Source organism: Rhodnius prolixus, unplaced genomic scaffold, assembly GCF_049639745.1.
Source record: "Rhodnius prolixus isolate KJV_2025 unplaced genomic scaffold, Rpr scaffold_10, whole genome shotgun sequence".
Taxonomy (NCBI): Eukaryota; Metazoa; Arthropoda; class Insecta; order Hemiptera; family Reduviidae; genus Rhodnius; species Rhodnius prolixus.
In genome coordinates, this window is record NW_027411615.1 from 14,805,563 (window position 1) to 14,831,341 (window position 25,779).

The 25,779-nt window shown below is 33.8% G+C and overlaps 1 protein-coding gene across 5 annotated transcripts in view; it reads left to right on the forward strand.

Moving 5' to 3' along the window:
• Window positions 1-25,779, forward strand: part of LOC141457119 (tachykinin-like peptides receptor 99D) — a 470,553-nt gene that overhangs the window by 233,781 nt on the left and 210,993 nt on the right. For all 5 annotated transcript variants that reach the window (XR_012460203.1, XM_074133658.1, XM_074133659.1 and 2 more), the window contains one exon: window positions 4,006-4,039. The gene's annotated coding sequence lies outside the window, so the exon portion shown is untranslated. The remainder of the gene's footprint in view (window positions 1-4,005; window positions 4,040-25,779) is intronic.

Here is a 25,779-nt window from a genome sequence, read left to right on the forward strand (position 1 = left end):
CTGGAACGCGTAACAACCTGCGAATTCTGTGGAGAGTATGGAGAAAACGGAAATTTGCCTCCTGACGGACTATGAAATGTTTAGAGAAGATTCAGTTACCAGTTCTTGGAGGGGAATATAGCTTTTCTAGAACCTTCTTAGACACTGATCTTTCTAGAGCTACTGCTGAAGCGAACTAATATCGCACCACATACGAGTATTATTTCAATCCACTGCACTTAAAAGCGATTTATCTGAACTTTACTGACTCAAATTCAAGTTTCCAAATTTCTCAATGTTTTTATTTAGTTAATGATGTTGATGTAATTTTTAACGTCGCATTCACCTGCTGAAAACTGCGTATTTGTGCTTACAATTTAATCCAATTTTGCGTTAACCAATTAGATTACTGATGTGGTGCTAAAATTTTAATAAAACTCTTAAATGAATTAAAAAGTTAATAAAATATTATTGCTTGCCAGTCTAGCTAAATGAATCTTGGTCTTGGCAACCTCTAGCAAAGACCGCCACTATTCTGTAAAACATTTATTATTTCTCTTAACTAAATCTCGTCCATAATTAACTTTATCTTCATTTATGTCCTTCTATTTTTTCCTTAAGTTGAGTGAATTATTTTCGCCTCTCTATGGTTAAACTTGAATACTCGATAAGAAATAGACGAATAATCCCATTCTACGCTTTGTCGGTTTGAGGTAAATTCGGCCATCCGGCAACGTATGCAACGGCAACATAACAATTTTTTACTTCTCTTCAGAAGCACCAAGATTCTAAGATGATCAGAATCCTTTTAGTGCCATAGTCGTTACCTGCTTGAAAATGACATTAGTACGCGATTGTTTTTGTCTTTTAAATTCTCTTATCAGTATATTCTGCCTAACAATTTTTAGTATTATCCGATTAAGGAAATTGACTGCTTGATCAATTCCTGCTTGATCCTTCAATGCCAATTTCTATTAGTTAATGTGAATGTTACACATGAAGGGCTAAGTTGGGACTTAGTTTTTGTGGAAAATTTATGCTTTATTAACGAGATTTATTTTTTGAAGGCAATTTTGCTATATTAAATCCAGAAATGGATGAAAACCATTAATTTAAGCCAAAGTATTGAAGTTTTAGATACTTCTTAGATTAGTGTATCAAAGTTTGATGTTCTAATCTCTCCTCGGTCTAACCTCTAACCTCTAAGTCAAGAACTTATTTTTTTCGTAGCGTTCACAATGTAATCAAACAATTACCCTTTTTTTTCTGATACTTTAAAATGATTCCTTATTCGATTCGCAAGGCATACTCTTATTGCGTAATGTTAAATTTTGGAAATTTTGTTCTCATTCTCTTTGCAAACAATGTCGCACCAGGACTCTGTGCATTCGTTAGCATTTCCTTAAAGAAATTGTTGTTAAAGCATCAGGATATTTCGACTACTTGTGTCCCATTTTGGATTCGCAAGAAAATCTAACTTGAGTAGACAGTTTAAAAGTAAAAACAAAAAACCTTTGTTTAAATGAATAATACGTCGTATTAACTATCTCTTTTACTAAAATAATATGTTCACATTGTTGAATAAAAATACATACAAAAAAATATTTAATATAAATAAGCTAGTAGTTTGCGAGTCACTGGCTTCTATCTTGAGACAAATTGTTTGGGTTATGGATAGATTAGGTTAGAAAATTTGGTCGGTTTTACTTGGAAGAGCTTAAGTTGTTTCTCCCTTAAGGTTGTTGTCCGTTTTATTAGTTTGTTAGGTAGATTAGGTCAGACCTTCTGGTCTTATCTTGCTAGACCCTTCTTGTTTATATAGGAGTAGTTGCTGTAAAGCTCTAGAAGGACTTAAGACAACTTAAAGCTTGTTGTTTCTCCTCAAATAATTATTATATTTCTTTACCTTCCTTTGTAAACCTTTACAGCTTATTGCCCGGTGGTGGACATGTTGTATATTATTACAGAACATGAAGACAAAATCTACTCGACTGCAATACTTACAATTGCAGAAATTAGGACCGACGGCTGAAGGGAATGTACTAGTATTTCTGAGTTGCTTGTTATTTTTGTTGAAAATGCACTGAGGGATTTTCAATTAACTTGGCTATAACGTAAAGAATTATAGTAAATTATAGTACAAGATAAATCGATTGTCATCCATTTAGCATCTCGGATAGAGCCAGCCCAATCCTATAAATTGTATTTAACGGTTAATATGAGGGTTTAATAGTTAAGTTAGCCGCCTTCAATCGCTAAGTTTACACCCAAATCAGTCACTTAAGCAACAGATTGCTATCGAAAAATAAGTTCTAGCATATTTGCTAAAGTGTATTCATTGAAAATATTTTACTAAAACAGTTAATATAACCTAACTTAAATATAACCAAGCTAGATAAAGTGGTTGCTAGATTTTATCAACATGAGATCATTGTGTGACAACTAACTATCGCTAACTACTTTCCCAACCTTATCATTCGCTAATGATAACGTGATGTCCCTTAACTTTTCATCTGGCCAAACCAGTTCTATTATGTTACCTAGAGCTAAATGTATATTCTACTCTCTACAATGTACACGTGCTCTGATTTTACTTGTCACTAGTTTATCTCTATTATACTATTGCTATTGTGGACAGTCATGCCCTAATACCTTGTTCAACTTTTAACTAAATTTCTCACTTTGTTCTAGTTACGTCAGAAAGTTTTTAGCGATTAATTATTGTTTATATATTTTTTTTAAATCTAGAAGAACTTAACAAAATTTGGGAATAAAAATAAAATAAACTCTTGCCACGATTTCCTTTGACAATTTTGGAGGTTCTAAAGTATATTTTTCTTCAATTTTAGAATTTTAAAACGTTTAAGGTGTGGCTATTAAATAACGAAACTGATGCTGCTACAGAAGAACTATGCATGCGCCAAATCCTAACGACCGACAGCTGTGCAGCGTAAAGCCTTCTCTTTCGATTGCAGCCTCTCACGTGTTTGTAGAGAAATTTGTCTGGCCGGAACCGCCGATTGTGTAAGAGGTATTAGTTTCGTTTTGCCGAAAACATACACATGTACAACGAATTGTCGTGAAATTTCACATGAAACTGGATAAAACCGCTACTGAAACTTATCTTTTATTAAGATCAAGCATTCAAGATGGTTCAAGCGTTTCCAAGATGGCCGAGAAGTTGTTGGAGATGATCACCGCCCGGATCGCCCTTCCACGTCTGAAACTCCATCAAGACAACGCGCCGGCTCACACTGCATTGTCTGCCAAGTATAACATCCCAGTTTTAGGCCATCCGCCTTATTCGCCTGACCTGGCCCCATGTGACTTTTTCTGTTCCCCGAAAGTCAAATCTGCATTAAAAGGAACACGATTTCAGTCCGTTGAAGCTGTGAAAGAAAAAGCGGCACGCGTCATGCATGAACTCACAGAAAAAGACTTCCAGCACTGTTTCGAACAATGGTAAATTCGCATGGAGCGTTGTAGGGTTAGAGGAGGGGTGTATATTGAAGGTGATAACAACTAAATATGTATAAATTTAAAATAAAATGTTTTACAGCAATAGTCTCGTTATTTAATAGCCACACCTTCGTATATAACAACAACTAGTATCACTTTCTCCATTGGAGAGCTGTACATTTCACCGAAATGATACGTTAAAATATCCTAAATTAAAAAAAAAATATGAAAATGTACAATAAATGTTTCAGATCGACATGTAGGTATCAACAGAGCGTTGATAAGCTTCAATCTGATTTACATAAAAGTTGTTGTTGTTGCTAAAACTTATTAATTTGCTGGAAGATTGATGTCGATTGCTACTAACTCGAACTTTGCTGTGTTTGAAAACATTAAACAAACATTATCCTTGCCAAATTGATGTTTCGTACATGAATCTGGCATATTAATGACTGTTTGAACAGTTTCTATCAAGAAGTAGAACTTACGAAAAATTCAACTATTGTAAGTTTTCTGTTTCTATTCTGTAGTTTTATTTAATTAATTGTTGGAATTTTCATTTTACAGATTACAAATATTCAAGAAGGATTCATCTGATACGGTAAGTGTCTCTGTTATCACTAATTCAGACTAATAAAAATAAAAATCTATTGAAAAATATATTAGTTCATTTAGACATGAAAGCAGCTGCCAACATTGGGAAAACTTACCTAAATATCGCCACCATCAAATTAGTATGGGCCACTTATAAGCCTTCGCCAGGTATCCTTATTTTGTGCAGTAGCTATCTAGTTTCTTAATGCCAAGTATGTAAAACATCTTTTTCTCTATATCTGCCCGGTTCTGACCGTACCATATGTATTTTACGGATTATTTTTCTTTCAAATGTTTCAATTTGGGCATCTTTTGACGTGAATACGTCTTTAAATTTGCTATCATATGGAGGCAATCCAAAAAACCTAATGATAACAAAATCGGGTGATACAGTTTGACATTGTAGTTTCGAATCTATCATCTAGGGAAGCGCCGCCATTTTGAGATCATTTTGCTGCGTATCGAGATTTGCAATTAGTATAACTTTTGACTCGGAGAAGCTAAGATGTTCGTTTAAGTTTTAATCGTCAGCTGTCGTCACAATCTATCGATTGTACATAAAACATTAGTGTAAAATAGTGACAGTGAATATAATAAGGTGTTAGAATAAAAAAATATTATCAAAAATATATAATGTCGGCCTATATGCGTCGAAAAGCAAAAACCAAATACAGAGATCGTATCCGGTTGGAAAGGGCTTCTCAAGAACAATCGAATGGTAATAATAAAACACCATATGACCGAGTCAAGCTGTGCCGGGAACGTAAAAGAATGTATGCGGCCGAGCGGATCAACGACGGTGTCAGAACATCTGCAGCTGGGGCGGTTGAAATTATGCAAGTGGATGATGAAATCGCTTCTTCATCGACAACGGACTGTATAGGAATAGACTGTGTGTGGCTTTTGTAGTTAAATACATAAATAAAAATATTTTATATAAAAAATATAACCCGTTACGTAAACGTATTCACGTACAACACTCGGCCGTGACCATGACACAGCCACAGTTTTTTTTTCTGTTTTTTTTTTTGGTTTTATTGAGCTACAGCTGAGAATGGGACAAATTAATTTTCATTAAAGGTCCTATCTCGACGTTCCTGACATCAGGTAGACCCGGAGCAGTTTACTGAGCCCAAAGTAGCCCACCTTTTGGTGGTACCCTAATTTCCCATTTCTACCTCTCACGAAATATCAATCTGGCTAACTTACTTCTGATTCCAAACAAATTGTCTAACCACTCGAAATTTGTGGGCTAATGTTAATAGTTGCTTCGTCACCAGTCCTCATATATTTAAACTTTTGCATGGTCATCTTGTAATAATTTCCAGGATCATAAATACTTTCTCGGTTTCCCTTTTAGATCTCACTCAACATTGATGTCATCCGCATAGGCGAACAGCTTGGTCGTTCTATTGAACATTCTTCTGTTCGTGTGTATGTTTCGCTTCCTTCTCATTATCTCCAGAGTGACAGCATATCCCCCTGACGTACACCAATATCACTTTCAAAGTTTCTGAATATTCATCTTGTATATGCATGGTATATTCATTATTATCTTAACAAGACCAACCAGTTTCGCACGGAATTTGCAGTCACACCATAGCTTGAGAATACTTCCGTTCACGCTTAGGAATTTTTAGAAAACAGTGGATTGAAACTACTGTTTGCTATTTTTTTTTTTTTTTTTTTTGTAATCTACAAAAAAAAAGCCCTTAGAGTTGATTCTGTGGTTAAGACGGTGCTAGGGAAAAAGTACTTACAAACCAAACCCTTGTACGAGACGCAAAAGTTGGTTTAATACATAATTCCCAACATAAAATAAACGCCGTAACTTTACTGCAATATTGTTAATTTCCTTGCTTATAAACTAGCTGAGTTACACGTCGTTACTAGAGTTATAATTAGTTTAGCAATTGTGGTCATGTTAGTACTAGAACTGACTAAATAATTATCATCGTAATAATTAATATTAAGAAAAGTAGTAAGGATATCGATTTATTTAGACCAGCTGCTCGAAGAGTCACAATGAGTCCAAAGATTGGTCACTTTAAAGTGGAGAAATGCTATGAAATAATGTACATACATTGTTTTTTGTAATTCCGATTATAAAAATCCAAATAAATTTACCGTTATCATTCAGCGCCTGCTACTGAATTTGATTTGAATTATTGCAACGATTTACATTAGAGCACGAAGTTGCTCAAAATGGCTTCTGAAATAAATTATTTATTATTATTCAACAGCCAAAACAATTGTTGTCCTTTATTGAGTGTTAAACTTTATTAATTTGGCAAATTTATATTATTTGAATTATTGCAACGATTTATATTAGAGCACGAAGTTGCTCAAAATGGTTTCTGAAATAAATTATTTATTATTATTCAACAGCCAAAACAATTGTCCTTTATTGAGTGTTAAACTTTATTAATTTGGCAAATTTATATTATTTGAATTATTGCAACGATTTACATTAGAGCACGAAGTTGCTCAAAATGGCTTCTGAAATAAATTATTTATTATTATTCAACAGCCAAAACAATTGTTGTCCTTTATTGAGTGTTAAACTTTATTAATTTGGCAAATTTATATTATTTGAATTATTGCAACGATTTATATTAGAGCACGAAGTTGCTCAAAATGGTTTCTGAAATAAATTATTTATTATTATTCAACAGCCAAAACAATTGTCCTTTATTGAGTGTTAAACTTTATTAATTTGGCAAATTTATATTATTTGAATTATTGCAACGATTTACATTAGAGCACGAAGTTGCTCAAAATGGCTTCTGAAATAAATTATTTATTATTATTCAACAGCCAAAACAATTGTTGTCCTTTATTGAGTGTTAAACTTTATTAATTTGGCAAATTTAATATAATTTTTAAATTTAAGATATTTAGTAATTATTTTATTATTACATTTAATTTAAGATATTTCAAAAAGTGGAGTTAATCGATTTGTGCATTAAATACCTCATATCAGCATATTGAGGTCCGATTACAATCAAATAGTCTTCGTTACTTTGCTGATTATGAGGCATCATTCTTGCCTTCTCAGTGTGGACTGTTAGTAATATCTTATCTAAGACTTAGACATATAATTTAGCACAGCAAAAACCAATCATATGATCTGTTATTCTGAAATATTTTTAATTTTACGTAAATTTTAATGTTATTCCACAAGTTTCCCGTATAACTATTACTTTTTAGGTAAAATAAAATAAATTATTCCAATTTTTGTTTCCTAAAACAAACTCAGTATGCAGAGGGTCTAAAATTCGATCTTTTATTCTTCTCAGGGTCCTCCTGACGACTACTTCTAGAAGTAGGCCAATAGAAATGGTAGCAAGGACTTGTCTCATAGCCTGAGATTGAGATAATCTAATTCATTTCAGTGTTGCAGAGAGGTGGTCTTCTTTTGTCTGTTGATTTCTTCTCTTTCCACTTGTCCAATTCAAACCGTGCGAAAGATTGATTTACAGTTCTTTAAGGGTCAAGAACAGCTACCATATTGAAAGAATAGTTTTATTTAGAGATTTTAAAGAAGCATAGAAGATTTTTCGAGGCATATTATGGATTATGTTTGATTAATCATCTTTGTTTAGATTTTGGTTAGCAATGATTATATTCGGTGACCAGTCAGTAGAAACTATTGTATAATAGACATTCACATGGTCATATAACTGTTTATTCTTTCCAGTCTGAAGTGAAAGCCCCCAGCTGGTCGCATATTTCCACATGCATTCTACATAAGATGCATAAAAAGCCCGTATTATTTAATTATCGCCAGTAAAGGTTGGGTGACAAAGAGAATACGTGATATGAATACATTTCTTTTCATTCCTTTATCCTTTTTCATTCCTTTTGTCTTCCATTTTCTTCAATACATTAAAGAAAGGTGTTCATGGAGATAAAGCAAAGGTGAGTTGGCCAGGTTTACAGCGAATCGATTTAAAGATTGGAAGATCGATGTTGCTAGAGCTTCAAAAAGCGCGCGAGGTGGCATTTAGAAGTCACATTTCCCCTTACGTATGCGCAGTTTAAACTCGCTGCATTCAGCCAGTGTATTTTTAGACGCCGAAGTATGGACACGTGTACTGGTGCTATGTCACTGCGAGATAAACAGCGTGCTGTTATCGACTTTCTTTTGAATATTGTGACAGGGGACGAATCATGGGTCCACCATTACGACACCCAGAAGAGAAAAGGCAGAGCACTGAATATCGACATGCGTCTTCACCTCGGCTGTAAAAGTTCAAAACACAACCGTCCGCAAAAAAAAAAATTCTTCTGACTATGTTTTAGGATGCTCAACAAGTTTATGTGACCGATTTTCTGGAACCAGGAGCAGCGGTAAATTCTTCTCGGTACGTACAGACTCTAAGAAACCTCCGATGTCGAGTTTGTCGTGTTAGAGGCAGCTTGGCACCAATAATCTTGCAACATGACAACGCTGGTCTTCACACCTCGCGCCGCAAAACTGCAAAGGCTCTTGAAAAACTGAAGTTTGAACCAATTCCACACCCTCCTTATTCACCGGTTCTTGCCCCCTGCGATTTTTATTTGTTTCCTCTACTCAAGAGAGACCTCAAGGGTAATCACTACTCCTCAGACGATGAGGTGAAGGAAGCTGTCAATTCCTGGATTCAAGAAAAGTTAAAAGAATTCTTCAGTGACGGAATGAAAAAGCTTGTTTCACGTAGGGAGAACTGTACTAGCCTTAATGGTGACTACGTTGAAAAGTAATACATAATTGTGAAGCTTAAGAATTGCACTTTAATATACCTACTTTTTGCCCGAACTTGATAACTCTTATCTTTCCCATGCGTTACTTTTCAACAAACCCTCGAACATTTACAAATGTTTGTTGCAAATTTATCATTTATAGTTTAATTTAGCATTTAACCGCGAGAGTAATAACCAAGATTTTTCCTTTCTCTTGCGTAAGAAAAATACTGCAATCATGTCAAATTTTCCTAATAAGTTTTGAGGTTATAAAAAGTGGTTTTTATAAAATGTTCTGTACGTTTGAGGAAATGAAAACATATTTCAAAAATGAAAAATTAAGACAAGCTAAAAATTTACTGTTCAATTTGACCCAAATTCAATTTGTAAGGAAATTGTGATGTGGAAGAATTGGTAAGGATTCTTATAATTATCTGTTCTGAAGTCAACCATTTTTTTTGGCAAATCAATAATAAAAATTCCATTATATAATTGAGAAACGGTGCGGATTGAAGCATCTGATTGTTTCACTACTGGCTTTTCCAGCGAAAAGAAACGTTACACAGTTTGGCATATTTACAGTGCTATCTTGATTTATGACAGTGTTTTTCCGATTATAACAATGTTTACATTTCATGCTTGTTTCCTTTATATTATTCAGAACGTAAATCACATCTCGATTTTTCCTGTACATTATTTATTTTCTGATTTGCCAAAGCATAAATATTTCATAGTTACTAAAGTTCATTCGCTCACTGGCTATTTACGATATATATAATAATGTTATATTTTGAGACCTTGTACTTTACAATATTAAGATAATTATTTTTTAAATAATTATTTGTTGCATTAATGAAGCCTTTTCCAAAGGGCTTTCCTGAGATTTGTATTGTTATAATTGTTACGATGGCCGAAAATTTGACCACCAGCTAATGGTTCCATTATTCTGTCCAATCTTCAGAAATTCTAATCATAATAAATAATATCTTCTCATTATATAATTCATAAATTCAAATTACAAAATTATAAAAGTAAAGAGAAGAAAATAAATACCAACTATTTGCATAGTTTTGCATGTTACCAACATTTATATTTGCGACCATAATTTCGTTTAATCAGATCAAATTAATTTTCTAACAAATGGCCATTACCTGAGCTAACATTGAAATTTAATCATTTGATAAAAACCCTTAGGCTTTGCTAAAATCTTTAGTAAACCGTTAAGTAGATCGATCATCTTTAGTAAGAATGAATTTCCGCAAGCAACAAATATCAAAAAGTAAAAAAACTATTCAATTTAGAGTAACAGCTACATAATTTAGTTCGAAAAATAAGATTCCAGATTCAAAATAAGCTATGCAGTAACAGGGTTAATTAAATTAGTGTATAGAATGTATACACACCCATATAAAGTTAATAAAAATGAAATCTGTCCTAAGATATCGAGTTTGGAAGCAATCAGTTGATTGAAGACCAGCTTCACTGTGTGCTTTTTCCTCGGTACACTTTTCACTGCCGTTGATAGATTACTCTAGGTGTGTCAAATGGATATTTCCGCAGGGAAGTTGACATTCTATTCACTTCCTTGCAACTCTTTCTTTTTATTTTTTTTGGTCAAATGCTGGAGACGCAGAATCTGAAAGATATTTTCCTTCATGCCAATGGGATTAAGCAAAAAATTTAAAAAGTACGAAATAATTGATTACTGGCATTATTTACGAAGTTTTGACAGTGAAACAAAGTCGAGACGTTGGGTCGATCTATTCATCTGAGTATCCTTTTCAAGCCAAAAAAGAAACGTTAAAAAATGGTAAGCAGAGAAACAGCACAGATTGCAAAGAAAATGAATCACTTTACAGAAAGAATATAGCCAACCACTAGCCACAAGCAGCTTAGGAGGTTATGGGGCATTGACTTCGTAATGGAGCAATAATTTTCTTTAGTTTATCTTTCGTTCTTCAAAGGAGATATGTAGAGCGAGTCTTGTCATGTCTCTCCAGAAAGATCTTAGAGTATCTCATCCTGTCATACTTCAAAAAAGAGAGTGCATGGGTAGCTTTATAAGTAGGCTACTCGGCAAACTAAGGCACTTATCCTGCAACCAGCTTTTGAATCCCATCTTCATAGAAGTCTTCGGCTGTTTTGACAAACCACTGCAACGCGGCCGTGTTGACCTCATCGTCGTCGTCGTGACACTAACCACCCAGATGGATCTTCAAATGTAGAAACAGGTGGTGAAACATTGGGAGACTAGATCGGGGAAAGTACGAAGGGTCAACTTTCTGCACCAGATTTCCAGTGATGACTGAAGATTCGCCCAATTCATTCCATATCGTGCGGCCATCTTCAGCTATAACTCATTTCCGTACCATTCCCGCTGCACATAACGTTTTCTCCATAAACTTCACTGTATCTCACGATGAATTTCAGCCGCTTTCACAACTTTAGCGCTAAAAAAACGTATCACAGCGCTTATTTCCCAGACGGTGGAGGCATTTTAAATACTCATTAACAAACGTAAACACTGTTGAATGTTTTCGTAATATCATCTGGTTTCTTCCTGACAGATGTAGGTACATACTCGTAGAGCGCAAGCGCCAAATGTCTACCGCAGTAATGCACTGACCGAATCCCAAAACGGTACTTACTTAAAAAAAAATGCTCCTCGTAGAATGCCATGAAAGATGCTAAGTAACCCGATATCTAACTTGATCAGGGGAAAAGATTAGCGTGATACGATGAAAATGAAATAAAAATATAATTGAATGAAACCCTCGGATGAAGAGAAGACAAGAACGTTGTGGGTAACTTTGAACTCTGAAATTGAACTATGGATGGCCAATTTGGGTCTATGACCTTGTATTTAGAATGGCAATAACTTCCTTCAATAAAGATTCGTGAAAGCAACTATTTATTATAAGCTTGCGTGACCAATATTAATATCAAATGTCTTGCTACAAAATTCTTATTTTTTTGCTATAGAAAATTGGATCTGATCAGGAGAGTAAGAGCTTTTAGAACAAGAAAGAAATAATACGATCAGGATATGAAAAATAGATAATTCTGAAGTTGAGGAGGTCAGTAGTTCTACTCCCAGAATGAGGTACAAGTACGAATTTCTAGATTCCCGGGTGAACTTTATATAAAGCCATGGATAACGGGCAGACAGATCACCCTAATTAAGAAAATTAAATTACATTTAGTAAAATCCAAATCCTAGTCTGAAATCCTAATCCATCCATCAAACACTTAGCTTGATCCGGCGCCATTAACTCCCATCTTTATGCAAATCCTCAAATCTTTTATTTTTATGCCTTTCATTTTCATATAATTTTTTTTTTTTTTTTGCAGTTCCTAATAAATAAATATAGCCACTGCTTCTTACCTAAATCTGTAGGTCATTTTGCTGGAACCTATCTATTTCCTGTAAATTGTTTATTGCTTCTCTTGAGGATTTACAGCCTTGCATGGCAAAGCGCGTCCAAGATAAACGAATCATAGTATTAGAATATTTTCCCATAAATCACGACCTATTTTTTTTTGGGAATGGTCCAGTTCCCAAGTGTATATAGTCCTCGTCCTGGGCTAGAGAAGCAAATATTAAGCGTATTATATTCGCGCTTGTGCTTACTTCTTAAGCGATATAAATTTCTGTTTTTTGCAGGTAACTGTTAATCTTGAATCAATGTCTTAGTTTAATTGGTTTTAACATAATTTCCCCCCCCCCCAAACTATAACAGTTTTGAGAGTATAAAATTATGTGCCCTTTTATCGCTTTGAGAGCATAATGGTTCAAACAGAATGAGCAAATTAAGGGTTAGGCTGGAAGTACCTACAATAAAAGACTGGGCAACTTATACATTTTTAGTGGACCAACCTTCTACAAAGGCTGGGCGAAATCCCCACATTCTCGGTGAGAAAACATGATGACTGAAAACTGAACTAGCGCAGAAGTACTTACAAACTTATTAAACAGTCTGTAATAATTTTAAATTTACTCTTTGTGTTTGCATTGTATTGTACTTTTGTAAAACAAACTGCCTGAAAAATTAAAGGTTTTTTTTTAAAAAAAAGTTACTTTTAACACGACATAAAGTTGCAATTATATTAAAAAATGTTGATATTTTCTCAAGCATAAACTTTTATTAAACAAATTCTTTATTTTTAATTGCGACAAAAACCAGTACAGCTTTTTTTTAATAATTATTTTATTCATTTATTACCAGAACATATTCCATAAAAAACAATAGGGACTTCAAAATATTTTAATTCTTTATAATACAGTAATTCATATACCAAGAGGGTTGTTTACAAGTGTTTGCAGCCCAATAAAGCTCCTTACACTTGATTCAGCCAAACTACCTCAGTTTTTAATAATAAATATACTTGATTATTTAATAATTTCCATCTGATTCGGACTATTTTCCGTGTCAGAGGGGAGTTATTAGAACTAAATTACCAACCTTGGAAAACAGACAGAATCTTCATGTGCTCCCTCTGTAGCATGAATGTGAACGAGAATACCTACAATTTTATATCAGTATGCCCTGCACTTAAGGAGTTCAGGTTACGTTTTTTTGGGAAAAAGAGATTGGAGTGGCAGGAATATACTCGTATTGGTAATAATTAAGGAACGGATTTTTATGTATTTAAAAATGCCAAATATTTAATTAAAATATGTATTTATTTTCGTCAATTATGTGGAAAATATGTGATTTTCTTAAAATATTTTCTGGAATATTTAAGTAAAATGGACATTTTTTTTATGAAAATGGATTTTGGGGGGGGCAAGTTATACAAGAAAAGAACATTTTTACAATTTATAATAATTTATTAGGAACAAAATAATTTGTTTTTACATGTTATAATGATTTATACAACAAAGAACATTTTTACTATTTATAAAAAGATGTGTTAAATTTTCAATTTTGAAACTTCACTCTTCGAAATTGTTTGCAACCACATGAAATTTCAAATGTTGGAACGTAAAGTGACGACGATCTGGGCGTAAGATGGACTTGTAACGACTAAAAGATCGTTCAACATCTACAGATGTTATAGGTGCCTTGCTGAAAGAAGTTATCTCGTTGGTTGTAAAGGGTACACGATGTTCTGAGGTGACTTCTGTTCCACTGATAATATCAGAAATCTGGTAGATGGTCTCCCACCCTTTGTTCTTGCTCAGTACTTCCACCAGTTTTGATCTGATCAGATCTCCCTTACTCCCAGGTATTCCTTCCACCTTTTCGATGACTTTTTTAACGTTGGACACGTTTTCTGTCAGTCGAACATTTTGGGACTCAAGTTGGGTAATGGCTTGTGCAAGAAATACGCAATTGTCAGAAATGAATGCAAGGTCGTTCCTTAAATTAGGTTTCTCGAATAAAGACTTGGCTGTATTTATCGCTACTGCTTCGTCTTCGAGATGTGAAAGGTCATTCTTGATTTTATTGTAGTTTTCATAGTAAAACTGAGCTGCTTCCAGCCAAGTACCCCATCTTGTCAATATTGGTTCTGGTGGAAGGCACAAGTCTGGATTGAGATCTTTTAGCATTTTAATGCGACTTGGTGCTTTTAAGAACACTTTTTTAACCACTGTGATTCACAGCCCTACAGTCTGTGGTTCACAGTTCCTGTCAACCACCTCCCAATTATGAAAATATGCCCAAAATGAAAAATATGTACATATTTTGATTAAATATGTAGAAATATTTATTTATTTTAATCAAATATGTATAAATATGCGATAACATCCAAATATGTGGAAATATGTGAAATAAAAGTAGGCTCAAACGGCTTAAAGAGTGTCAGTATGAATACTTCTAGTTGAAAAACGTCTGTAAATTACCTAGAAAAAAATATGTAAATACATACGAATCCGTTCCCTAGTAATAATAATGTCAATAGTTTATATAATTTAAATATGTCCGCGATGCATATCGTTACAGGAAAATGTTATGTTCGGAATTTGATTATAATAATTATTATATAAATATAAATATAAATTTATAATATATAATTATAACAATTAACATTGTTTAGCCCCTCATCGCTTGTTGTGCACATTATTACTCTTGTAGTTTACATATCATCCACTTTCGAACTTATATTTATAAACTTAAATAGAACTACTCGACAGACGGCCCACGAGCCATTGTCTAAGATTCGAAATTTATCTTATTTGAAAAGTTATTTTGAACTTTTTGTTAGTGTATTTTTATCTATTTTTTAAATTGTTTATAATTTAGTTTATGTTTAATTGGAGGATATCATCCTGTAATAAGTAGATACTTTTCTGTTCATGTATTTTTCATATATTTTGTAAATATACGTCATTAAGAAAACTTTTTGACAGAAAAAGTTCAGTAAAAATTCCATTTCTGGAACTCTAAAAATTCGATATAGAAAATTTGATATGACAGTAATTACTTTTCAAAGCCAATAAAGGAAAATATCCATCTGTCATGCACTTCATGTGCTAAAAATAAAATAAAAAATACGAGTTACATGAGATAAAAAGTGGATTTAGGGGCCAATTCCGTTGGCAGATGATCAATATGGGGGTTGGATCACGTTCAAGAAAAGCAACAATATATTTTGAAAAACAAGACTTTGATAGAGTAAACTAGATTTGCACCAACTCAAAATATAAGTGAGCTGTAATATTCTTTTCGCGCAAAATCGTTAACTAAAGAAATATTACGTAAATGAGTAATAGAAGAACATGAAGTTAAAGTAAATACAGTCGAACCTCTCAATAACGGACACTGGCGGAGGAAAGCAAAGTGGCCGCTGTTTGGAGGTGGCCGTTAGAAGGAGGTAGGCAAGTTTCATAATGAAAAAATATGGGTTTTTTCCAAACATCTATTTAAAAATTGTTTATTATTAATAGATTTAAAAACGTACATAATTGCACAATTATTTAGCTATATGATATGAATCAAGTTTTTCTTAATTATCCAAAAAAATTATCAAAAAACTACATATTATTGACTTAATTAATAATTTGTATAACAATTTTTGCAATAATCATCACATTTATTCATAATAATAATAATTTATGGTAAAATTATCATCTATCATCTATTATTAGAAAAATAGAACAAACCTTTCGGCAAGTTGACGATGGCTCGATTTGGTTTTTGCAAAATCTTCCAACACATTTATTTTCTCTTCTAGAGATAACCACTTTCGTTTGAGAGACATGTCGGAAAAAATAATATTGTTCGTCCAAAGTAATATTGAAAAATGATTAAAATGGTACAAGATGTATGGAGCTTATATAGGAAACTTTAGGAAAAACTAGAAAAAAAGAGAAACTTGAGAAGGGATAATTATTTTGATCACCGCGTCAAACGAACTTTTAAGAATAAGGTGGTCGTTGGTGGGGAAACATATAATCCGTTCCCCAAAATCAATGTCTGCGGTCGTTATGTAGAGTGTCCGTTCTTTTATATAGAAAGTGTATAGGAGTAAAACGGGGAAATCGAAAAAACTGCCCCGTAAATAGAGGTGGTCGCTAGTGAGAGCGCCCTTTATGGGAGGCTCGACTGTATTTCATTTTGGGCATTATAACAATTTTACAATAATTAAACTTCTGATCCTCGGGCAGCGTAACATTCTCTTCTATGTTCTAACTTCTGATCCTCTCTTTAGAAAATCTTGTCTTTCTACTATATTCTCCAGAACAATGGAGAAACCTACTTAATGGGTGTAAAAGGATTTGACAAGCACCAAACGGTTGTGATAAAACAGTTATGATGAGACATGATATAGTATAACATTAATCTCTACAAAGTTTACAATACCCTGAAGAAGGTAATAAATTTACCGAAACGTTGGTGTGAAGAAAGAAATTTGTTAGTGAATTTATGGATCGCACCTCAAATATTCCCAAAAATCATCAATTAACAGCGGTCGAAAACCAAAACTATCATTTATCTAAAATATTTTAATTTAGAAAATAATATAATTCTTTAAAATAAGTACTAAGTAGAACACATCATATATTATTCTTATTAAAAAAACTATGTTATCTAAGGTTGTAATATAACCGAGTATACATTTATTTGAATTCGGAAATTCGGTGAAGTCCAAAGAAGACCACCAATATAAGACAAAAGATAGAGCAATATGTATTCCAATCTTTATTCCCAGACTCAGCGTATAGTAGAACTCAAGGATTGCTACGACCCCAATCCTAACCCCGGGAATGTATGGGCTACATCTGGTATTCTTCTGCCCAACTTGCCGTTTGTGCTCCTACATCCTTGATGTCACGCACACTTCTTTTATTTATTTTTGGAAATTTAAAGAAAGTAGACATGTACTATGTTGTTCAATAAAACTTTTTAAACATTTGGTATAAAATGTACGGAAAAACTGAGAAAACACAGTTTTTTTTTCGTGCAAAAAAGAAAAAAAAAACTGGTCGATGAGGAAAATGTTTTTCCAAGTAACTTGAAAATAAATTAGATTTTATTATTTATCTTTTTTCTCTACTGAAAATTCTCTCTGTTTATCTATATTTTATGAATCTGGAATACAGTTTCCAAGAGTTAACAACGCCAGGTTAAAACAAAAAATCAATTATTAATCGAAATATGCTCCACTCGCCTTTGAATAAAGAAAATGAACCCATCATTTTAACTTGGAAACACTTAAGTTTCTCTAAACGCAATTTCCGTGATTAAGTATTTGTTTAATAAAATATTTTATGCAAAAAAAACAACAAAAATTGCTAAAAAAAAATACGCAGAATTAAATAAGTAAAGTGCCACTTTTATTCAACTAATGTTTTCCAAATTTGGAATATTTCTTACATAAAAAAATAATTATTAATATTAAACAGTTTTTAGCTCAGTGGATTGCGTACATTGAATTCGAACGCGGAGGTCCCGGGTTCGAATCCTACTGCTAGCCCATAGATTTTTCTTTTCCTAAGAGCTTCTTACAGTTCACCGTCTGGTGATGGATAGAGTTGACTGCAACCAGAGAGCACTGTCCAAAGGCCAGCGGTGCACTGAAAAATCTCCGGGCGCCAATGACCTCAAATGTTGACCTGCCTTATACGTATAAATTCAATTCCTCGACTTCCTTTTAAAGAACTAAAACTTAGTAATTAATTTTTTTTTTAAATATCGATTAATTATGGTTAACATATTTGGGAGTCAAAGATAGTTTCAGTTCACTGTTCTATTCTATCGGTTCTGACCATGACACCGTTACAATCATTTAATCCAAAGTATTCTAAAAATGGACATTAAATTAGATTGCTTTAGACGGGCGGTTCCACCAGAAAGGGGAAGGAACGCAGGCAATCCAAAATGTCCATTGTTCCTCGCCCACCCCTCACCACATAAGAGATACCGGGGCTTTAGAACAACAAATCCGGCTATAGGTTGCAGATGCCAATACAATAAACTAATAAAATAGCAACAGGACACTAGGGAGCATGGCGACTCGATCGCCCAGTGCACTGCCTAGATAGTTCTGGTAAAGATTGCCGGATGCCACAATCTCCGGTAGCGAAACATTTAACCTCCCGAAGTCGAGGAATCTGGTTTTAGAATAAACGGGACACACCTCTACAAAGTGCCGCACAGTCTCATTGGACTCACCACCGCCAACACAGATTGGCGACTGGATAAGGCCGCATTTGAAAAGATGGTACGCTAAATTCGCATGTCCACTCAACATCTGAAGCAACTGGCGGATCCGGGTCTTGCTAAAACCAACCATATCCGTTTTTGACAGGCCAAGAATTTCCTTAGCCTGACGGCAGTCAGCTCGGGATCTCCACCTCTGTTCTACAACGTCGATAGAAAAATGGACATTAGTTGATTGATTAATTGTTAATATTGCCAGCTTTACTTACAACATTGTGGCTACTTCAAAATAACGTTGCCTTATTTATTATCATCTCATTAAAAAAAGTTATTGTTCATTCTACTATTGAAAAGATAAATTTTCAAAACAATGGAGCGATAATTCTACCAAATAAGTTAATAGTTTAAAATCGTGTGAAACTAGAACATATTTACATAAAAAATAAATAGACAAATTACATTTAACATTCTAGGATTTTTATAACACAATAATTCAGTTAATAACTTTTCTCAAACACTTTTATTTATTTAGGAACTCTGGTACTTATTAAAAATGTACGAAATTTAATCACTTATTTGTAATTGCCTGAGTGTCTTTCAGAAAGTTGTTGTAGAGAGGTTCTGGTCCCCAGCGAGTACTGTATTGGCTCAAATTTTTTCCTTTTATTTCATTTTACTTTAACCATATCTGATCGGTCGTTGCTTTAGAGTGAGTTGCGGAGGCTAGTTCTATTGTACTAACTACCTGAAGACACCGTACTGGGGACTGGGACCCATCCTAACCTACGGACATACCTAGCCATCCTCAAACGCTGGTCACTACCTACGCCGATGATATCGTCATTTTATCTTCCCATGAACAAACTGAACCTATTTATGTCTCTTATAACATTACAAGAGAACACCTAGAGGTCATTAAATCTTTGTCTTAAACAAATTTAGAAATAATTCAACACTGCTAAATGGGTACAAGAACACTTTCAGCCATTTAACGTGGAAATTCACCCAAGACTTAAAAGTCAGGAATTAAGTAGACGTTACGGACAACTCAGAAGACTTCTAGGAGGATAAATCCAATTGGATGTTCCCAACAAATCTTACTATACCAAATATAACTTCGACCAATTCTTCCAGTTCAAAGTCGTTCGCAGTATTGTGATGCTCCTTTCTACGTCTCCAATTGTACCTCCATCTTAACTTTAACTTTCAGTTGGTCAATAAAGTAATCCACACCTGATTCCAAGATTTCCATCTCAACGTAGCAGATCCTCCGAACTCTCGGTTCGTAAATCAGGCCAAAATATCAAAGCTTGAAAGACTGTTACAGCAACATCGTTAGAACCAATTAAACTTATTGTTCTAGCAGTACGGCTAGAAGTAATAATGCGACTAATTCAGAATCTCAGAAGATCTTTTCAACATTGTAGGAGGTTCTACTAAAATAATTCCTCTTTCTGAATATATATCTTTAGAGGGAATACAGTACAAAATTACCGAAATATCAAACTCAATCACCAAGTGTTGAGACAGCCGAAGAGACTCTAAAAATCTTCGCCATTTCACAGTAGTACATCTCAAACAAATACACAGTGATCTCATCAGAAAGATTTTTTGTAAAATGGTCTATTGTATGTATGTATATGTGATTATTCCAGCTCAACAATGAAAACTTTCCCGAAGATCAGATGTTACAGTTCGACTGGATTCCCCAAGAATCTGGCTGAGAATGATTGGCGTGGAAGTTATTCTTTACTGCGGGAATTACGTCACTTTAATGGAATTTTTGCGAAAACACTTTCTATGGATTTTTGGGAGGGGGGATCTAGAACTTTTTATTAAACATTTTTCCGTGAAAATTTTGATTAAGGGCACTTTTTGGGTGAGGAGAGTGGCAAAGACCCTTTCTTAACTGCCTTTTTGACGTTTCATCGGTATCAAGGAGGATTGAATTTGGTGTTAAAGTTCTGAGATAAAAGAAAATTTCTCCACTAGAAGTACTGAATAGACTTTTCAATTTAAATTTAGTTGTTCTCAAAAATAGTTTACTTTAATCGTTATACGTATGCTAGCATTTAGGTCTACAACTTTTGTTTGTAATATTCAATTAAGTGCACGGAGAGGAATTTTGAGGCGCTTCTCTCTAAAGTTCCGTTTCAGATGTTGGCAATCTCACTTTGAATTTATTAGCATGCAGTACATATATTTCCAAAATTCGGAGTTAGGAAAAAAGAGTATTACGATCTTATGAAATAAATAATAGTAAAAGAGAAGGTGGAGCGAATTTCCGTGCCAAATATTTTAAGAGATGGTTTTGTTCCACTGTCCAAGTTGTCTGTCTGAGGTATAAGGCTAGGGATAAACGAGCGCATCTATTATCGTCCGTCACTGCAATGTTTGTGGTGGTATCCTTTGAAAAATTAACGGGAACGGTAAGGGGCCCAACATTACGAAGGAATTCCTTAAATTCATTACCAACTTTTATAAATATTCTTTCATACTTGGAGACCTTTTTAAACATGTACACGTATTTTCATAGATAACTCAAAATTCGTTAATCTAATGTGATAACAGAATCTTCTTACCAAAATGGTGAAGCAAAGCAAAGATAACATGAAAACTAACACAATTTTATTGAAGATGTTATCAGAATATTTAACATTGAATTAGCCTAGGAGCAAGAAGCAGTGCTACCAATATTAATGATAATGATGCTTCTAATTACTTCTTCCAACTACAATATTTAGAAATAAGAATACTTTTACTTTAACAATATTGTAGGGGTTACTGTTTATTTTTTAGAGACTCCCATTGACAAGAATGTGATTGTTAATTAAGATAAATAATTGATTTGAGTTGTCGTCATCAAAGATTCGATCCGGACAGTTTCTCTTCTTAATAGAACTCTTGAAGGAAGTAAGCTTAAATTTGCATTGTAATAAATAGATTTCTTACAATACTTACAATGCAATTTTAACTTATATAAATAATAGATCCATTCTTGTGGGCTTGAAGTTCCTAGATTAGATTCTGTGGAAGTTGGCTAAAAAGCCTCACAACCAAGAGATTATGTCAGTAAGGATCAAATGTGTCTTAAAATTCGGATATTAAATGAAATCTATAGATTATCACCATGAGAACATCAAAGAAAATGATATGGCTTTTTTTTAGTTTGGGTAAATTTTAATTGGCACATTAACATGGAACCCCCCCACGAGACTCAAAGAAATTGACCTCAGTCTTAGGTACAAAATGCTGAAAAGACTACTCGACAAACCTTCTAAACTGACCCTGATGAACAAAAGAACACTATAAACCGCCCTACTTGCGCTAAAATGGACCTACAGAATACAACTCTACGGAAGTACAGAATACAACCGACTTCAAACCTTACAGTCTAAAATTCTAATAACAATAGTGATCGTTCCCTTCTACGTAGCTCCATTTAAATCTGGACAGTCATTATAACCCTCTGATCCACAAGATATCTGCCAGAACGCTTCCTTCAAATCCATATTGCTGACTAAAGCAGTGATAGCCACGCGACCAATCTCCTAAGATGGTTGCTTACTTTGTAAGCTTGCCAACGTGGCGAACCAACAGCTTTCATTAATGGGGATGGCCGTCGTTCACTCATGTCTTTGGGTGCATCTGCATATACGCATGTCTATTGCCTAATTTCCTGCATCTCTCGTCTCTTTTGCTTATTGCAACATTACTTTCAGTTGCAAAATTAATAAACAAGTAAAAAAAAAATTGCCATTCTGAAAGATTTAAATATTTAGTTAATATTCTCTTATTCAAATGCATTTATTATTATTTAAAACAAAAAATTGGATTTTAAAAGGACTAATACTTTAGCCTCTAAACAGCGTTTAATTGAAATTTAATTAGCATATTACTCAAACTATATGTAAAAATGGCGGAACAGTGTTATGTCGTGTGTGCAAGTTGTCCAAATATTCTGAGTAAATGCGATTCGTATGTGTTTTGCAGTGGTAATTGCGGAGCGGTGTTTCATTTGAGTTGTACTGGGTTAAATGAACAAGAAAAAAAATCGTTAATGAGTTGTGACAAGCTATATTGGTTATGTAGCACATGTGACAAGGTGAAGGTTAGTACCCTCACTGATAATTTAATAAAACAGTTAATGTCGACAATTTTCTCTCTTCAAGAGGATTTAAACAAGCTTAAAAGTGAAGAAAAAATGCAAAGTGAAACAGAAACTACGTGCAACTGCACCCCATTGCTTTCAACTATAACTACGGAGTTGCTACAGGTAACGGAGAATCAATTAACATTAAAATATGAATTAGAAAAAATAAAGAATAGTGAAGTAACTTTGAAGAATATTGAAATCGAAAATCCGGAAATTGTAACTGTAAAAAAAGTTGAAAACATAACCTTACACAGGGGTAAGAATTTTAAACGTAAACTGCCGAAAAATGAAATTAATTTAATGGAGGAAGACTGTAGTATGCCGAATCTTACACTGCAGGTACAGCCGATTGAGTCTACAAATGTTGATGTAAATAAAACAGATGATATGTCCAAGGAAAAATACTCTGATGTTACAAGGCAAAGAAATGATAAAATTCAATCAATTACTGAAAATAAGGAAGCAGAAGAGCCTTGGACTGAAGTTTTGTCGAAAAAGAAAAATAAAACAGATCGGAAAAAGAAGGAAATACTTGTGGGATCCTCTCAGACTCCAAGTGAACTTGTGGGTGTGAAGAAAGCATGGCTTCATCTGGGTAAACTGCAGGAAGGAACAACTACCGAGCAAGTAGAAAACTTTTTGCAAAAACGATTTCCTGAAATGAGCTTAACAGTCTCAAAACTGGAATCGAAAGGAAAAAATTGTAGTTTTCGACTGGGAGTTGACTATAATTTTAAAGATGCGCTTCTGAATAGCGATGCTTGGCCAAGAAATGTCACATTGAGGCGTTTTTTATTCCCACGACGAGTGGCAGTACTTCCACCATAAAAAGTTTCAATATATGGCACCAAAATATGCAGGGCATAGGGAATAAAATTATGCAAATTGATAGTGTTGCTCAAAGAGAGAGGTATGATGTTCTATGTCTGTCGGAACATTGGATGAAGTGCGAGGAGCGATTGAAGCTGTGTGTGCCTGTTGGCTACAAATTAGCAACATCCTTCTGCAGATCCAATGCCCAGCATGGAGGTGTAGCTATATTCATTAAGTCTGGATTTCATTTCAAGATACTTACTAAAGTTAACTTATTATCTGTAGAATCAGTGTGTGAATTTACAGCCATAGAAATAAAAAATCTAGTAATTGTAACAGTATACCGTCCACCGAATAGAGACTGTGATATGTTTTTTGTGATAATGTCTAGGGTTTTTAAATACTTACTTAGTCTAAGAAAGCAGGCTGTTATATGTGGTGATTATAATATTAATGTATTAAATAATGATAAATTAGTTTTAGATTTTAAAAACTTATGTTACTCGTATGGTTTTGAACTTACATTAGAAGTGGCTACTAGATTAAATTCATGTTTAGATAATGTTATAACTAATATTGACAGAAATAATTTTAAAATAGGTGTAATTAATGACCACATCAGTGATCATTTAGGTCAAATTATTAATGTATCTTTTAATATATTTAAAGTCAGAAATTTAGAAAAATTGACCTTTCTGACCAGGCCATTTAGTAAGGATAATATAAACCTGTTCAAATATTTAATTGGACTTGTTGACTGGGATACAACACTTGGTGGTACCGATAATGATGAAAATGTTTATAAATTTATGGAAATTTTATTGTATTATTATGAATTATGCTTTCCAGTAATTGAACAAAAAAGAAATAAGCAAAGAAGGAACTGGTACACTGCTGAGCTCCAGCAGATGAAGTGCAGATTGGACATGATTCATGACTGGGTTAAAAGTAGTGAACGATTAGGACAAAGCTATAAGAAGTTAAAGAAAAAATATAAGAATACACTAAAAATAGCTAAAAGGTCTTACAATGACAGATACATAATGCAAAGTGATAATAAAAATAAAGCAGTTTGGAGTGTTATTAATGGAGCTAAAAATGCTAACACTGATATAGAAACTACCTTGAATGCAGAAACTTTTAATACTTACTTTATTGAGCTGCCTGAAGTGAGTAAAGGTAGTACAACACAGTATCCGACTCTGCGATTAGAGCAGTTTCAAAACAAAAATAGTTTTAAATTTGAGGAGGTTGCAGAGGACAGTGTATTAGACATCGTGAAGAGGATGAAAGGAAAGAAGACTGAAGATCATTATGGTCTTTCAAACTATTTTATTAAAAAGACTATACACTCTTATATTAAACCTCTTACAAAATTAATAAATAATTGTCTGAAAAATGGAACATTTCCGGAGGTCTTAAAAAATATAAAAATCATACCTGTTTACAAAAAAGGAGATGTAAATAATGTGACCAGTTACCGACCTATTGCAATTGTACCAGTTATTTCAAAATTACTGGAATCACTAGTTGCCAACCAGTTGTCTTCATACTTTGAAACCTTAGGCCTATTTCATAGGAATCAATATGGCTATAGGGCGAACAGTTCGACTCAGCACGCCATATGCGCCTTAGTTGAAGAAATATTTCAAGCCTTTGAAAATAAAGAAATATGTGAGGTTACGTTTTGTGATTTGAGTAAAGCTTTTGATATGGTATCACATGAAATATTGTTAAATAAACTGCAGATCTACGGTATAGAAGGAGGACAGTTGGAATTTTTTAAGCAATATCTGGTGGGTAGAATGCAATATGTGTCACATTTAGGAGAAACATCGGAATTAAAGACCGTACAGTGTGGAGTTCCTCAAGGCTCTGTTTTGGGGCCGCTCCTGTTTTTGATTTATTACAATGATGTTGGTGAGTGCTCCTCAGGAAACTTTTTGTTTTATGCGGATGACACCACACTCATTACAAAAGATAAAATCTATGATAATGTTCAAAAAAGTACTTCTAATGGTCTGATGTTTCTGGAAAACTGGTTAATACTAAATAAGTTATCTTTGAATAAAGGGAAAACCACAACAAAGGTTTTTAATCTAATTCAAGAACAAAATGACCCACCTGTCAAGTTTTTAGGCATTACTATGGATTCAAATCTTTCCTGGAAAGGTCACATTCAGATGCTGAGTGGTAAGCTGGCACGACTGATTTACTTATTTAAAAAGCTAAGAGATGTGGTGTCTCTGGATGTTCTGAAAACAGCATATTTCGGCTTGTTCCAGTCCAAGCTGAGTTATGCACTGCTACTATGGGGAGCAGCCTCAGATGCAAAAATCATTTTTAAAATGCAGAAAAAGGCCTTACGGATGATGTTTTATAGTAGAAAAATGGACAGCTGCAAACCACTATTTAAGGAGAATAGAATATTAACATTACCGTCGT